Here is a 16,157-nt window from a genome sequence, read left to right as displayed (position 1 = left end):
CTGCTCCTTGCTGGACTGTTACAGTGTGTAATCTTCATCTCCACTTTCTCACAGCAGTAGGCTTTATTTGTTTCAAGCCCTCACCTCCTCATGGAGAATATTGGATATTCTACTATGCTGTGCCATTAATGACCACCAGAACCAGAGCCGGGCGAGCAGGCAACAGAACATGGCTCAACAGCCTCCAAGTGAACACAGCCAGACCGGGACTGAACACAGCCTCCGAGACCGATGGAGGCCAGTGTGATGACAGGGAATACAGCACCGAGGTGATTTACAGCAGCTCCGACCAGGACTCTGACTCCAGTGGACGAGGAAGACAAGGTGGGAACAGGACAGTTTCTCCTAAACCCCAACTTAGGAGAAATAGAATAAATCAATCTAAGTCCAGTTTGAGAATAACAGCAGAAAAAAAAGAAAAGCAACAGTTATTTTGCTGTGCTCATAGGCTTCTCAGAGTTTTCTCCTTAATAACCTTAAGGAGCAATAAATAGACAAGAAAAAAAGGATTGCATGTTTCAGATGTCAATATTGTCTAACTTTGGTATCAAGTATGTCATGTATGTCTGATAAATGGCTTGGTGGCAGTAAGTTAAGAAACACATTAGAAAATGTGTATATAAATGAAGCGTGAAGGAAAAGTAAAGCACAAAATCTTTATTAGAAATGAATTACAATCTGGAAAATGTTACACCACAAAAAATAAATCACTGGATGAACTTCATCACTCAACCTATATTCCTTCTAAACAAATCAAGTAAAATCTCACAACTGGCATTAACAATCAACCAACATTCCTCTAATAATAATAATAATAATAATAATAATAATAATAATATCTTTATATTTATATCACTTTTCAATACAGGTAACAAAGTGCTTTACAACATTCAATATAACACACAAATTGTTCCTGTTCTTCCAAGCTTTCTTTTTAACATACTACATGAAATTCGTTTCAATGCATGAAACATAAACTCACTGCCCAGTTTATTGTCAGTCCTACAATAAAGATTCCATTAAAAGGTTCTAATGTTCACTTTTTGATGCTACTGTTTTAGAGAGGTGCTGATATAACTGTGTGGTCATTTTGGAGAATGTAGTCTGTGCCGCTGTTGAACAGAGTTATACCGAGAGGTGTTAATATTTGGTCAACCCTCTGATATAAACTGGTTGGACAAAATATTGGAAACACCTCTCTAAAACAGTAGCAACAAAAACAACACTATAACCTTCATAAACGTAAAAAAAAAATATTACAGGGCTGGTGCATTCGTTTTAGCTAGATGGGCCTAACAAATTGGACACAGAGTGTATATGCATGTAGGAGATCTTGGCTCATGAAGTAAACTGAGCCTACATAATTCTGCAGGATGTGTGCACAATCACAAGAACAAAGCTTTTTTCAATGCTTTCAAGATTGAAGAAAATACAATCAATAGCAAATGAAGATGTGCATCACAAAAAAAACAAGATTAGTCAAGCATTACTGCAAAACTGCTTGCACATTTTTTGCTGTGTTGTTGACATGTCAAACAAAAACATTTCTATTCCAGGGGAGCTCTAACCACACTATCAATGGTGAACTATTCTCTTTAACTGCTGCAGCAAAATCATTCTTTGTGTGTGGTATTGTGACTGCTCCAGGTGAAAATGTCCATTGTGAAAACTCTATGTACTGGGTTAAAAGTGTGACTGCTCCATCCACACAAATTTGTAGGATAGAAATCTTACATTAAATTATCAAATAGTACTTTGGGATATCTTTACAACTTTTCCCTGCTGTTTTCAAATCTTTACAACCAAATACTCACTTACACCAGCAGCTTGTTTTTCAGGATATCCGGGTCAGACTTCCTCTGCAGTCCGATTAACAACTGGAAATGCGAGAAAGACACATTTCGTCTAATCTCTTTAAACAGATATCTGCATATGAATGTAGATACATTTTTTTAAAAAGCTAATAAAATTCTATATCGTCATCAGACGATAGCTGATGGGTTCCGAGATTGCATTTCGGCCAATGTGTTTTGCCTCTTTTGCTCTCCACACGGACTGTTTACCTGCATGCAACCAAAGCCTGCTCAAACGTGACTGGTCAATACTACTCGGACTACAAATGGAAACCAAAACGCTTCCGATGCCAAAATCTTGGTTCCTTGTCTACATATTCTGCATTCAAGCGTATGCATTCATATGCAGATATCTGTTAATAGAGATTACCATCATCTACGAAGAACCATGTCAAAAGTGGCCTGAAGTTTTCCAGAGAGGAATTGAGTGACATCCAAGATGTTGGAATTGAAATCATGAGTCAAAATTCAAAGCAGTGTGTGTTGCCAACATAATACTTCCTGAAGAACACTATGTACTGTCAAATATGGCGGTTTGAAGCATCACGTTGTGGAGACACCTTTTGTTCAGCGGGGCATTGACATATTGTTAAAAGTAAAGAAGAATGGAGCAAAATCAAGGAAGCCACTGCAAGAGAACCTTTGTCTTTCAGCAGGACAATAATTCTGCAGTCATATAATCAGGTGCACTAAGACTTAAGTGCACATACTCATCTTATATGGTTGGCCTCATTCTGAGGAGAGAAGACAGCAGTTGGAAGAAAAAAAAACTTTGCCGCCTTGTCAACACACTAAGTTTTCATGTACATCATTCTTGAGTCTTGCACATGGTTATGGTATAGTAAGCAATACAGTAACCTTAACCTTGGGCCAGGAAGACTAAAAACCAGATGGTTCAATATTTGGACCTTCTCTCAAGGTATGAGATTTCCCCAAAATCAGACCAGAAATGACACAACCATGTGCCACAGTGTGCCGAGTATATACTGGTTTTCATTCTGACCAAACGATTTCACTGATTACACCCTCATTTCTGTCTGAAGCTGAGGCAATCAGTTTTTGGTTTGGGTGATAATCTGCATTCTCTTTACACTCCATAGCACGTTTACCTAGCATTCAGCAGAGTGAGTATGCATAGCCAGAACCAGTCAAGCTCAGGAAAAATTTTGACAGCATAGGTAGAGTGGATTTTGTGCATGGACTCCTTAATGATCTGAGGAAACATCAACAATACAAACAACAACAACAACTTGTTACTCACCTCATATCAGAACATCACAACAATATCGTAGAAAAGGTTTCAGTCGTAGTCATCTGGACACTGTTTTCAGAATCAAGACGTTTCGGCTCCCATCCGGAAGTCATTCTCAATTGTGAAAAAATTAGACGGGAACTGGAAATTTAAGCTACTGTGAGTTACATAAGCCCTGCCCTCAGGAAGGAATCTGCCTGAGTATCTGTTAATAGCTATTGACAGATACTCAGGCAGATTCCTGCCTCCTCCTGGACGAATGAGGGACTACACCGTATCACAACAATATAAAATATAATATATATAAACAATATAAAACAACATATAAGACAATAAAAAAATATCCTAATAAAAAGGCAGTGGGAAATGTGAAAGTCGATATCTAAAAAGGACCACACTAACGGTTTACCACCCTTAAACTTACTGACTGCACATCACATACTTGACATTACAGCTGGCAAAACAGTTCAGCAGTAAAATGGCAAAAATGACAAACTTAACTTGTGTTATAGAGGTGCAGACAAACCTTTGTGCACAGGGATGGTGCTTATATATAAGATAAATTGTTTTCAAACGTTAACTAACATTTGCACAGTGAAAGATTATTAAAATGAACACATTAAAATGTGAGGACTCTCGTGATTTAACCCTTCACTTACAATGTATGCCCAAAGAGCAGAAAATATGCACAACTCCACCCGATTAAAAACATCCACATCTCAATAACTGTAACTTGGTTTGAAGTTTTTTAGCCAGACTGTCAGCTGATAACAACCTCATCTGTCCAGAGATAAGATTCAGACAAATAAAGATCAGTGCAGTGAGAGAGAAAAGAGCATTTTAAGATCTTAAATTAGGATCAGGCTGACAGACAAGAGGAAGGCTATTTCTCATGAGCTGAATTTAAGAAGCATGAGAAATGGTCAAAATATCATATTGATGTTAAATTAAGCTCAATTATGTCTAGGAGAAATAGGCTGGACAAAGAGATCTTATTTTGAATTTTCCTTTCCTGTGAACTAAGGCCCATCTTACATCAGTATAGCATTAATACCTCTGGATTAACACTGGCTCCACATGTAATGTGAAAACAACTGTATTTGGTCATAATAAAATTCTATGTTGGACCACTAATGAAATCTTATGTTCATAATTTCCTCATTTCAGGAGAGAATTCAGGGCCTGAACCTTGAACAATCTCAGCTGCTGCCGCACTGTCAATTGCCACAATTATAATAGTGGACAGTGAAGGGTGAATCAGAGCATTGACCGTCACAGCCAGCAAAGTACAATAGCTGTCCCTTTATCACACAGGAACCCGTCGGCAAACTTTCATTCAGCAGCCGTGTTACTGGAATTTGGTCTGATAAAGCACAGTTGTTCCTCTACAGTGGCTACAAAACTAACACAATTAAACGGGCTAGCGGCGTGGTACTGATACACAATGGAACATGCAAAGCACGAAAAACACTCTGCAGAAACAGGACGCGGCGGTCCATTACTTTCCACAATAATGCAAAACACAATTCACAATAATGAAAGTTAGATGAAATAACAGTTATAAAATCTATCTCTGCCCAGACACAAACCTCTTACTTGGGATCGCTCTTGATAGCGATTTCACGCGTCAGTCCGTTTCGATTGTCCAGCGAAGTGCTCTCCAGCTCAGATGCTGACGGGCCCGGTCTGCACTGTCGGTGGGTTCAACAGCGAAACTGTTTTTTCAGGGGCAGCAGAGGGAGCAGTAGTTGACTTTAGTGGGGAGAAAGCGGGGGTTCAGCAGCTGTCCTTTTCTCCATGAAGAAAATGGTAAGTCCGTGTCTTCCTTCTGCAGGTACGGGATTGTTATGTGGGGTATAACAATCGGGATCCAAAAGTGTTTCAGCAAACACAAAACAGTCTGTTGCTCGCTGAGACTTTTCCTAGCGAGTTAAAGTTCACATGTGATGTCTCCTGAAGCAACCGAAGTCACAACGGAAAGACAGAGAGCAGACTGATGTGCTCGATTTTATGGAGGTGATGATGTCATAGCGGGGCACCAGGACTCCTGCACTCTGGCTGGCGCTTCGTCCAGTAAGAATCCAGTGTTTGGATTCAAGCTGAAATCTCGCGTCTGAGTGTGAATTAACAGCTGGTGGAGATTTAGTGCCGTTTTCCTGATTGGCCTTTGTTTTTCATTCAAGCCTCTTAGTCAAGGCTTTACTTTTCCCAAGTAGGCCGCTGTCTTTTGCTCTCCACACGTGGTGAAGCCCAACAGTACTGTTTTTGCCAAAGAGAATATCTACCATAATGGTGTTATGATTCACAAAGGCAGACTCAAATGCAAACTCAGACACAGAGAGGAGAGTTAGAGATGGATTTATTGTACAGTTCACCAGAGTTTTGATGGGATTGAGGGAAGGGAGCATGAGGACGGAGACCTAGGGGTGAGAAGGGAGCCGTGGGTGGATGAGTTATGGCTGGGGTCCAAGTCCGGAGGTTTGTGTTGCTGTGCAGCTGAGACCAAGCAAGGCTGGCAGGCAGAGTTGGGCACAGGCAGTGTTGCTGGGCGAGGCAGACAGACAGGCAGTGTTGCTGGGCAAGGCAGAAAGACAGGCAGGCAATGACCGTGAGCACAGGGAGATCAAGGTTAGTACAATTCAAAACACAAACAAGCAAAGTAACTAGAATGATATTCTAGGGGCTGAGGACGTGAACTACCACATGGATTGAAAACAACGATCTGGCAATGAGTGGAAAGAAGAAAAGGCTGTCTTACTAATGAAATCATACATTTAAAGTTAGTTGCACTTCTGGCCAAAACAGTTGAGCTGTATGACAAAGCTGGTGTTAGATACCAGAAGCTAATTGGGAACATGTAGGCAGCCATGTGCTATGGATGCCCAAAAGCCTTCAGGATTTTTTTCCAAACCAAACACCACAGCTGGTTATTTCATGCTTCTTTTTTCCTTTACCTCTGGGTGAAGGTGTGACAATTAGTAAAGGTACTGTATTTAGTGAGATGACCCTGGACATGTTATCTCAGCTTCTGGTGCAGGTGTATTTTGTATTTTAGCTGGATAAAAGCACAGACAGTCCTTTTTTCCCCCATTCAATCGTGTACAATTGTTTACACTTTGCCTTGTGAATGAGGAGAACTTTGTGGAGGAAATGCTGTTTTGCAAAACACTCAAAGGTAAAGCCAGGGGAAAATACATGTATTGAATTTTAGATGAGTACCTTGAATTGAATGGAATTGAGCGGTCCCAGTGTGTGGGTGTACAGTATGCACTGATGGAACCGTTGCCATGACCGCCAAACAGAGCAGACTGACAGAACTTATGAGACAGAAAGCTCTCAGAGTAGTTGCCATGCTACGAAGGGAGGCACTTGTGGCAAAACAAATTGATCAGCAGCATGTTGTAACAAACTTTGTAAAATTCAAACTTGCCCCTGACTTGGTGTTCTTCTGGATCAGTTTTAAAAGCTTGCTCCTCCACTGTCATGTATACTGGCTTGTGAAAGGCATAGTTCTGAGAGAACAGTAGACTGCCAAAGACCCATACATTTTTCACAGGAGTTGGTGGAGACCAAAGCAGAGATAAAACATCAGTCCAAATTTCATATTACATATGTAAGTGGGACTTAACATAAGTTTTATATTAACAATAGGTAACATTACTATGTGTAATTTCAGTTGACACTTGTAGTGACAAACCCACAGACAATTATCACCAACTCTTTAGTTCCCCTCAGCTCTACAAAGGTTTTTAGCCTTTTTCAGCCCAGTGTTTGGGTTTTAAGGCCTGCCACTTTACTGTCTTGATCCACTCTCACTGCTATCATTAATGTCATTCCCAGTCACAGCATGCAGCAAAAAAGCTCTGGTAAACCTACTGTACGACACCAGCCCAACTAGCTGGGGAACATAATGGAACATTTAGTACCTTAAGAGCCAGATATTTTTTTCAGGAGTTGTTGGAGACCAATAGAAAGCTAAAAGAAGAGCGAATATTTGACTTAAATACACCAGGTTGCCGAAATGCCATCCCCCGACTCCATCCCCTTGTAACAGAGAGAGTGCAGGGGCAGAGGGTTTGTTTAGTTGAAAATGTTAGTCTAGTCTGCCTGACTCATTGATCCTTTATCTGACTGAGGTTTGTGCAAGTTAGAATCTGTGGCCCCAACCATGGCTCTGAAATATCAGTATCCTAACTGTGCTGTGTATTCATAAAGCCATAGCGCCAAAGTAGCAGACGGATTTGTAATCAGGGTTTCGTCTTGGATTTATAATATTCTCTAAACTATATAGCTACGGGGCTACCAGTTCATTTGAACAAAACGAACCAGTAAACCCTCCGTCCCCCTGTTAAAAATGTACAAATCACCTATTGGCTGTGGGTTAGAAGAAAGGCGAGTGACTGGGGCAAACACAAGTAAGTGCAGAACTTATACTGTTAACTTGTCATGCTGTAGACAGATGTGTATGGTGCGTTGCTGCTAGGATGAGGTAGCTGAAGAGGGTTGGCTGGTTTGTTTGGTGGACTGAGCAGCATGTTGCTGATGGCTAGATGTCTGCATACTAGATGTCCTGACAGGCTATTGTATTGACATGTTATTGATTATTGTTTGCAAGATGGGCTCACTAGGCATGCTAGTTAGCCTGACATATTGTTAGCCTAACGTGATATGGTAGATAGGAGTGTATGCTTTTTTGCTTGCTAAGATGGGGTACTGTAGCTGAGGCTGATTGTTTGGTTTGTTGCTTGGTGGGTTGAGCATGCTGGCTAGCTTGACATGATGTTAGCTGGTTGTAGTTGGTTAGCATGCTGTTAGCTGATGCTATTGTAGACAAAAGCAAATATAAACTGATATGGAGGTGTGAGTGAGTGTTTCGGTGCAGGCAAAGAGGGGGGGTCAACAAAACACCAGTTATTTAGAGGGTGCCCACAAATTTGACCCTGTAGACTTGCCTTATAACACACTCACACTTATACTATATAATATTTGAGCAATACCAATAAGATCCTGAAACTATCTTTGGAATACAGCAAAAAATCACAAAAACAGATGATGGGGGCTTACATAGTATCCATCGAAAAGCCACTGATCGAAATACAATCTTAAGGGCCGATAGTTTCTGTCCAAAGACAACATTCCTTTCGGCCAGTTCCAATGACTAAGGCGTGTATGTGACACAGAGGAAGAGTTTGATGACAAGGCTAGAGACATGGCAAACCACCTCATTGAACGAGTGAAACCTCATTGAAACAGTTACTTCAAACCAAAAAGAAACCACACCAGTCTTCAAAGGTATAAAGCAAACAATCATCACACATAAGAAACATCATTAAACATAGTTGAGAGCATTCTTCAGAGCAACGTATCTCTCCAACCACTGTTCACAGAACCACCTGTTCTTATTCAGACGCACACCGACCCTGAAAGACAAGGTGGTACAGAGCTTTCTTCCCCCTCCCACACGAATAACCTGGCTACAAGAGACCAGTGGAACATTTAAATGTCTGAGTTGCAATCATAGTGATAATGTTGTGAAAATCAATAATTCTCAAGATGGGAGCACATCTTGCACATATCAAATGAGACACTTTGCCAATTGCAACTCCACACATGTTTATAGACTGGAGTGCCCCTGTGGTTGTTTCTATGTAAGACGAATAAAAATAAGTCTAAAAGACCAAGTTGCAGAACATAAAAATGCCATCAGCACAAAGAAGGTTGATTATGCTATGGCATTACAATGTATGCAACATGGCAATCCTAACACACTGAAAGTCATGGTGTTAGAAGTTGTGTAAAAGGACATTAGAGGAGGTGACCACCTAAAAAGACTACTTCAACGCAAGACCTTTTGGATTGTACAACTGAAAGCAACAAAATACCCTGGCATCAATGATGAGATAGACTTCTCTCCTTTTTTGTGAAATATTACTTCAGGAACAATGAAAAGATTGTATTTTAATATATGGAACTATTGATGGTTATGGTGATTTTATAGTTAATATGTGCTTGTAGTCATGAACAGAAAAATGTGGAACAGGTTATAGATTGACAAATTTATCATGTGTACATAAGGAAAGGATTAGGTCCACCTTGACTTCGGAGCCACATTATATCTATCTTCTAACATTAGGTTTACACCTTCTCTCATCTCCTCTCTCCTCGCTCTCCCTCACTTCCTTGTTTTTGACCAATAGGCTTTATACATCACATTGATAGAGAACCATCCTCCCACTTGACTCATTAAGGTAACACACTATATTTTAAATATATATTACAATGTAAAATAAAGGCATTTTAATTTTGCACAAACCCTACAGTGTGCCTTTGATCACTTTTCATTTTGATACCATGTTCCTTCAATTGGTAATACAGGTCAAGGGACATTATTCATGAAAAGTTTCTCATATCAGAGAGGTTGCTAATTAGCAGCTACTGGTAAGACCAATGGAACCAGTTATACAGTGATGGTGGCTGGACAACTGAGCAGACCATGGCATTCAGATGAAGTTGCCTATGGGCCAGCCACTGTAGTTTAACCTGAGTAAATACAATGTAGATATAAGGCCAGGTCAAGCCGCTGAGTATCTGCTCTTTGCTTGGGTGAGAGTAGGAGTTAAATGCAAGTTAGGTCAGGGTTAGAGAATGGTGTCACCTGTCATGGGGTATGACTGCACAGCCCGATACACACAGCAGGGCCTAGTCATAGGTCAAAACATTTAATACGAATACTGGGCTTCCATATAAATGCTCAACTTTTAGCACATGTTACTGTGTACTGATAACTATCATTGTAGTTTTTTCATTTAAAGCTAGCAGCTATACATTCAAACAGCATCTCAGATTTTCATCATTCGTCATTCCAAAACATGAATTTTTGTCAAAGGGACAACATGCAGCAAACATTTTAAGGTAGTGAAGTATATCCTATTGAGATACACAATCTCTTTTTAAAGAGAGATGTGGTCATGGCCAGTAGCAACAAAAGAAAAAAGAAGAAAAGGTAGACGGAACACAAGGTAACAGAACCACTGCCTCTCTGTCAGTGGTTGTTGCTCACTTTTGAACAGTCTCTTCCTGTTCTTTTTCTTGTCTGACCAGCCCATAAAACAGGTAGATCGGGCCATTGTTTTTTTTTTCTTGACACTGGGCTGGCCGAATAACATCTTTAAATCCCTCCCCCTGCCTTTGGGCTCAGTGCCTTTATCATCATCTCAGCTTAGTGAGTCTGAAGCCCAAAGGCACGGGCAGCAGAGAGGAGAGAGAGCAGCCCAGTGAGCCCAGCAATACCAGTTCAACTGCTGGACAAGGTTCTTCAGCTGGAGCGGTAAGACAGAAGACAACAGGGATAAGATAAGCAAGGTTTAGGTTTGGCTAGGTGGCTGTTTAGCTATGTAGGGTGCCTTTTGTTCAAACATGTTCAACTTTTCATAAAGTCGATGCGCTCGTCAGTGTCACTTGTCGTAAACCGACTAATCACAGGCTGGATGGGGCTGGACTTTCAAATGTTGAACTCATTGTTATGCACATATGGTTATGGTTATTGACAAGTTAGTACTTAGCATTACCAAATTAGAAACTAACCATTTTTCTTACACAAGGATTTAATGAAGCAACAAAACCTCCAAAAATAAAAGAGCTATATTGTCCAATTGGAATTAATGTTATACTAATAATAATAATGATAATAAACTTTATTTATACAGCACTTTTCAAAATCAAAATTACCATGTGCTTTACATGGTTGAATCAGGGTTAAAACATTTCAGGACTGAGGCAAATACAATCAGGCATTTAAAAAATACAGCAATACAATGAAATTAAATATAAGAAAAACCCTAACAATAAATATAAATGACTAATAATAAAACAGATACGATATGTTGGCAATAAAACAGTACAAGAATTAATAAAAGGCATTTTTGAAAAGATTCATTTTGAAAAGTGATTTAAAAGATGTCACTAATTCTACAGCCTCAGACCGTCGGGCAGGGAGGTTTTCTGTCTGCCATTTGCTGCTGGACAGGTAGTATACAGTGGTTTAATCAGAGCTTTCTCATTAAAAACAGCTGCCTGCTGCAGCTGGAAACTGTTGGGTTAATGAGAATGGTGTTGTTGGCCAGAGAACCAAAACAATGAGTCAAAAGAGGCTGAAAAGGTCCATAGAGTTGAGGGGGAAACTGCAGAGTCAAACATAATCCTTACCAAAACAAAAAAGAAAAAATATTTTCTACCTTTGAATAACTAATAATAACTACGAGGCCCGAAAAACTGAAAGGTCAACCTGAAGAATCAGAACATAACTGACAGACATGGAGAGCAAGAGGAAATCCCCAAAAGATTGAATGTCGTGATCACCTTTTCATTTGACTGCATTACAAGAAAATAAGCCACTCTGCAGATCCGTGTGCAGATGAGGGATTATCTTCTATATGATAAAGAGGCCAGGATGGTCTGAGGAACCTTGAACATTGGATGTTAATAATTTCAGTGTTATCCTGAGCAGGTCACTCCTCCTGTGCTGAGATACAGAGTGATTAGTATGCCTTATCTGAGTTTTCTGAAGTGGAAATGGAGAAAGGGTGAAATACTCTACAACTGCAACACTGTAACAACAGTCATCACCGCAGGCGTACGACCTTCTTTTGTGTTGTGTCTCCTTTTGGATTAATCTCACCTGGGACTGCATGGTTCATAAACAAACACAAAACAATTTCCTGACTAAATTACCAGCAAGAGTCGCCAAGGAGATGGAGGGGAAGAGCGAGTATCCGAGGATGCCCTCAATTCATAACTCCACTCCCAGTCTGAGTTTGAGTCGCTCTCATCTAATTTCCATGTTGTGAGCGACACGGTCAATATGAAATCTGATCATGATCAATGAGTAGAGTAACCTTGAATACAACAAACAGGATGAGAGGCTGTTATCACTTTTTCATGTCATTTTTTAGCAAATCATATCCAAGGAGACATACAATCTCTGCTCATATAGCTCATGAAAAAAAAGCAATTTTCTTAATTATTTACCAGTTTGTGGAAATTAATCAAAAAGATGCTGCCTGAGCATGACAATGTCAGATGAAGACAGAAGAAGATAAAGCTAAGCAAGGTCCTAATTGCTATGTTCATGTTATATATCAGAAAAAACATCCCAGGTAGCCATGCAAGACAGGTCGTTTGAAGTGTCAGAGCACTAGATGGCATTCTGTCACCAGAGGGCCGAATATGAGCCAGCTCTGGCCCGTAAATGGCTGCCAAATGTAACTGGGTTTTTGGGGTGCAGACTGGGTCTGATTTGGACTGCATATCAGATCCAATTAGAAGCACCTGGGCTAGATTTGGGCTGCTGTAGGCCCGTGATCCTGGCATGAACCAGGTGACCAGGCTTGCCAAATTTAGTCTGTTGTTAGGAAGAGTCTTTTTGGAATTGAAGGGCTCACACATTTTAACCTGACTGGCAAGTCTGTAGATTCATTGAATCAATCAGGATAAGAATTAGGTTTATTGGACAAATATGTGTACATATACAAGGAATTTGACTCCAGTTTAAAGGCTACAGTTTTCAGGGCTACAGAACCCACCCAGAACTCCACACCCCCAATTTTTTTTTTCCATTTTCAAACTTGTAGAGGGATTTCTTTATTAGAGATGTATAGGCTTCATGAAGCCAAACCAGCTTAAATCAAAGATGATATTGACCACCTGAGAGCAGAGGTGAACAATATTTTCTAAATCTGTCTGTCTTCATGAGACATGAAGACAAGTTCAAACTAACAAAAAGGTCCTGGAGGTTGAAAACTGGGGATGGAGTTAATAAACACATACAATCAAACACAACAGTGAGAAATCTGTGTAGTTCTCAATCAACTATATGTCATGTAATGTTGAGATATCGATACTAAACAAAATATTAATTGAAAAACATGCACATTTTATAGTTTAGTATATCTTCATACGACTTATTGTATACTTTCCATAGGATGCTTTTGTGTCAGCGCTGTATAGCCTTTTTTCCTCCTACACACTTTCATTATGCTGGTTTTCATGCTTTTCAGCTTTTATCTCCATTTAATGCGTTCTGGTATCTGACCTAATTTCCCAATGGGGATCATTTAAGTTTTATGTTATCTTTCATCTACATCTTATCTTAATAGGTCTTGGCTTTTTCTGATTGCATTACCAAGAAATCTGTTCCCTGTAATGTCAATCGCCTGAGCAGCATGTGTGGGAGCGTAATTCATGCACTCTAAGATGAGCAAATCATAGCACACTTTTTTACCACAGTTTTATCTATTTTTAGACACTATTTTTACATTTTGGAGAGGTCTGTGCATCATAAAGTCGCATGGATAATTGAGTTAAAATCAAAAATCTCTTTGAAGGAGACTTACTGTAAGTCCTCCTGTGGTGAAAGTATAACTGTAAATATTAAAAAAGGACCTGTTTGTTGTGTAGAGTGTGCCCTGCTTGCTATTTGGAGTGCCACTTTATTAAAGCACTTTTCCCAAGCAGTGTCACATTACTGATATGAGAGGAGAAGCTTTGCAGGAGGAATGTGTTTAACATATCTAACACCCCAACATGAGGGTGCTATTTCAGCAGTCGATTTAGCAATTTCTGTGTAGGGGAATTTTGCAGCATCCTGAGTGACGCTTCACTGGTGGAAAGGTGGATGGAGTACTCTGTGGTTGAAATTAGGGGCAGAATACTAAATATTGTTTCATCTCCTCCTTCACTGTCACCTCCCAGGATGCAATTTGGAAGAAGTGAGCAAAATAAATGAATAAGAGGAGATAACAAATATGACTATCATAAACCGCTGCCCAACAGCCAGTCACAGAGGATTAGTGCTGCAACTAACGACTATTAATCTGGGAGGACCTAATAGAAAGATGCTATTGGCTATATTAAGGGAAGTGTACAAGCCAGTGTTTTTGGAGTTTGACCCATACTAGGGACTTAAAGACAGAATATCTCTGCCCCTCTTGTGTTTCTCTCTTATGCAATGATGGGAAGTACATTTACTAAAGTAGAAAAGGTTTCAATCGTAGTCATCTGGACACTGTTTTCAGAATCAAGACGTTTCGGCTCCCATCCGGAAGTCATTCTCAATTGTGTCCAATTTTTTCACAATTGAGAGTGACTTCCGGATGGGAGCCGAAACGTCTTGATTCTGAAAACAGTGTTCAGATGACTACGATTGAAACCTTTTCTACGATAGAACACTCCTGGACGAATGAGGGACTACACCGTCTTACATTTACTAAATTAAATACATTTATAAGTAATGTACAATTTTGAGGTACTTGGAGAGTATTTTCATGCTTCTTTACACTTCAGAGGGAAATATTGTACTTTTTAACTCCTCTGCATTTATTTGACAACTGTAGTTGCCTTGCAGATTAAGATTTTACATACAAAGCATATGATCAGTTTATAAATATGATGCATTGTTGTAGATTCAACTACACAATAATATAAAAATTACTTAGAATTCACTACACCTCAACCAGCTACATTAGTAAAAAAGCTGCTTACATGTTAATACATCAAAATAACATACAGTAAATAAAAGTATAACACTGAAAGGGGCTATTCTGCATGATAAGTACATTTACTTTTGATTCTTTAAATATATTTTGCTGATAATACTTCTATACTTTAACTTAAGTAACATTAGAATGCAGGACTTTTACTTATAACACAGTATTTTTTGAAAGATGTTTCTAATTCCGTATACCTAATTAAAGAATCTGAATACCACTGCTCGTTTGAGTGTCTTGAGTTCCCCAAATCTGAGGAAGTGCAATAATGAATTGCTGGAGTAACCCTCTAATTATTTCATCTATAAGACATCAGAAAATAATAAGTGATAAATGCCCATCACACTTTCTTGGAGCCTAACGTGACTTCTTCATTGCTTGTTTTGTCTGACCGAATGTCTAAAAAAACCCCAAAAAGGTTTTCAATTTACAATTTTCTAACTTGAATTTAACTATTTCAATTTCCTTTCAGAAGCTGGATTGGAACAAGGGAGACTTTGGCATTTTTCTTTGATAAATGACAAACGATTCATAGATTCACATTTCGTAATTATTAGTTGAGTTTTAAAAATGCATTCAATTATTTCACAAATTGTTGGTTCATTTATATATTTAACACAATTAATATTTATTGTTTATCTCATGATGTCCTTTTATATTTACAGTGGTGTGAAAAAGTGTTTGCCTCCTTCCTGATTTCTTATTTTTTTGCATGTTTGTCACACTTAAATTTTTCAGATCATCAAACAAATTTAAATATTAGTCAAAGATAACACAAGTAAACACAAAATGCAGTTTTTAAATGAAGGTTGTTATTATTAAGGGAAAACAAAATCCAAACCTACATGGCCCTGTGTGAAATAGTGATTACCCCAATAGTGATAAGTGGTTGGGCCACCCTTAGCAGCAACAACTGCAATCAAGCGTTTGCGATAACTTGCAATGAGTCTTTTACAGCGCTGTGGAGGAATTTTGGCCCACTCATCTTTACAGAATTGTTGTTACTCAGCCAAATAGGAGGGTTTTCGAGCATGAACTGCCTTTTTAAGGTCATGCCACAGCATCTCAATAGGATTCAGGTCAGGACTTTGACTAGGCCACTCCAAAGTCTTCATTTTGTTCTTCTTCAGCCATTCAGAGGTGGACTTGCTGGTGTGTTTTGGATCATTGTCCTGCTGCAGAACCCAAGTTCGCTTCAGCTTGAGGTCACGAACAGATGGCCGGACATTCTCCTTCAGGAGTTTTTGGTAGACAGCAGAATTCATGGTTCCATTTATCGCAGCAATTCAATCACACTACCAGCACCATATTTTACTGTTGGTATGATGTCCTTTTTCTGAAATGCGGTGTTACTTTTACACGAGATATAATTGGACACACACCTTCCAAAAAGTTCAACTTTTGTCTCGTCAGTCCACAGAGTATTTCCCCAAAAGTCTTGGGGATCATCAAGATGTTTTCTGGCAAAAATGAGACAAGCCTTAATGTTCTTTTTGCTCAGCAGTGGTT

The sequence above is a fragment of the Siniperca chuatsi genome, linkage group LG17 (genome assembly GCF_020085105.1).
Source record: "Siniperca chuatsi isolate FFG_IHB_CAS linkage group LG17, ASM2008510v1, whole genome shotgun sequence".
NCBI lineage: Eukaryota > Metazoa > Chordata > Actinopteri > Centrarchiformes > Sinipercidae > Siniperca > Siniperca chuatsi.
Note: the sequence above shows the minus strand (reverse complement) of the source record.